Source organism: Arachis duranensis, unplaced genomic scaffold (assembly GCF_000817695.3).
Source record: "Arachis duranensis cultivar V14167 unplaced genomic scaffold, aradu.V14167.gnm2.J7QH unplaced_Scaffold_120222, whole genome shotgun sequence".
Taxonomy (NCBI): Eukaryota; Viridiplantae; Streptophyta; class Magnoliopsida; order Fabales; family Fabaceae; genus Arachis; species Arachis duranensis.
In genome coordinates, this window is record NW_026263866.1 from 15,471 (window position 1) to 17,531 (window position 2,061).

Genomic DNA, 2,061 nt, shown 5'->3' on the forward strand with positions numbered 1-2,061 from the left:
AAAAATTTTCATCTATTTTTTGTCTTCTTAATAATGCTGGACTTTATTTTATTTTTTAATTTTCAAAAAAAAATTTAATTTTTAAATTTAAAAACTTAAAAAAAATAAAAATTTTTGTCTTTTCAAACCCTAAATTCTTTTTCAAAAACATTTTTATATTTTTTTTAATCACCGAATAATGCTATTTTGTCATAAATACAGAATAAATTAATTTTAAAAATTTAAACTTTTTTAAATTTTTGTTTACTGGATATTTTTTAAAATCTTTATTTTTCAACTTTTTGGTAAAAAGATTATTTTTTAGTTTCAAAATTTAAAAATAAAAAGTTTTCATCTTTTTTTTTTTGACTTCCTAATATTGCAGGACTTTATTTTATTTTTTAATTTTTAATAAAAAATTTAATTTTTAAGTATAAAAATTCATAAAAATGAAAAGTTTTGTCTTTTCAAATCCTAAATTTTTTTTCGAGACCATTTTTTTATTTTTTTAATCACCGGATAATGCTATTTTTTCATAAATGCAGAACAAATTAATTTTAAAAATTTAATCTTTTAAATTTTTGTTTATTGTATATTTTTTTAAAATCTTTATTTTTCAACTTTTTTGTAAAAAGATTATTTTTTTAGTTTTAAAATTTAAAAATAAAAAGTTTTTCCCTTTTTTTGTCTTTCTAATATTACTGGACCTTTTTTTATTTTTTAATTTTCAATAAAAAATTTTAATTTTTAAATTAAAAAATCCATAAAAATAAAAAATTTTGTCTTTTCAAATTCTAATTTTTTTTGCAACAACATTTTTTTATTTTTTCAACACCGAATAGTGCTATTTTATCAAAAATACAGAATAAATTAATTTTAAAAATTTAAACTTTTTTAAATTTTTGTTTACTGGATATTTTTTAAAATCTTTATTTTTCAACTTTTTGGTAAAAAGATTATTTTTTAGTTTCAAAATTTAAAAATAAAAAGTTTTCATCTTTTTTTTGTCTTCCTAATATTGCTGGAGTTTTTTTTATTTTTTAATTCTCAATAAAAATTTAATTTTTAAATTTAAAAATCCATAAAAATTAAAAATTTTGTCTTTTCAAATTCTAATTTTTTCAAGAACATTTTTTTATTTTTTCAACACCAAATAATGCTATTTTTTAATAAATACAGAATAAATTAATTTTAAAAATTTAAACATTTTTAAATTTTTGTTTACTGGATATTTTTTAAAATCTTTACTTTTTAACTTTTTGGTAAAAAGATTATTTTTTAGTTTCAAAATTTAAAAATAAAAAGTTTTCATCTTTTTTTTGTCTTCCTAATATTGCAAAACTTTATTTTATTTTTTAATTTTCAATAAAAAAATTAATTTTTAAGTTTAAAAATTCATAAAAATGAAAAGTTTTGTCTTTTCAAATCCTAAATTTTTTTTCAAGAACATTTTTTATTTTTTAATCACCAGAAAATGCTATTTTTTCATAAATGCAGAATAAATTAATTTTAAAAATTTAAACTTTTTAAATTTTTGTTTATTGTATATTTTTTAAAATCTTTATTTTTCAACTTTTTTGTAAAAATATTATTTTTTAGTTTCAAAATTTAAAAATAAAAAGTTTTCATCTTTTTTTTGTCTTCCTAATATTGTTGGAGTTTATTTTTTTTAATTCTCAATAAAAAAATTAATTTTTAAATGTAAAAATTCATAAAAAAAATTTGTCTTTTCAAATTCTAATTTTTTTTCAAGAAAATTTTTTTATTTTCCGGACAGTGCTATTTTTTCTAAAATGTGGAATAAATTAGTTTTAAAAATTTAAACTTTTTAAATTTTTGTTGATTGGATATTTTTGAAAATCTTTATTTTTCAACTTTTTGGTAAAAAGATTATTTTTTTAGTTTCAAAATTTAAAAATAAAAAGTTTTCATCTTTTTTTTGTCTTCCTAATATTGCTGGTGTTTATTTTATTTTTTAAATTTCAAAAAAAAATTAATTTTTAAATTTAAAAATTCATAAAAATGAAAAATTTTGTCTTTTCAAATCCTAAATTTTTTTTCAAGAACATTTTTTTATTTTTT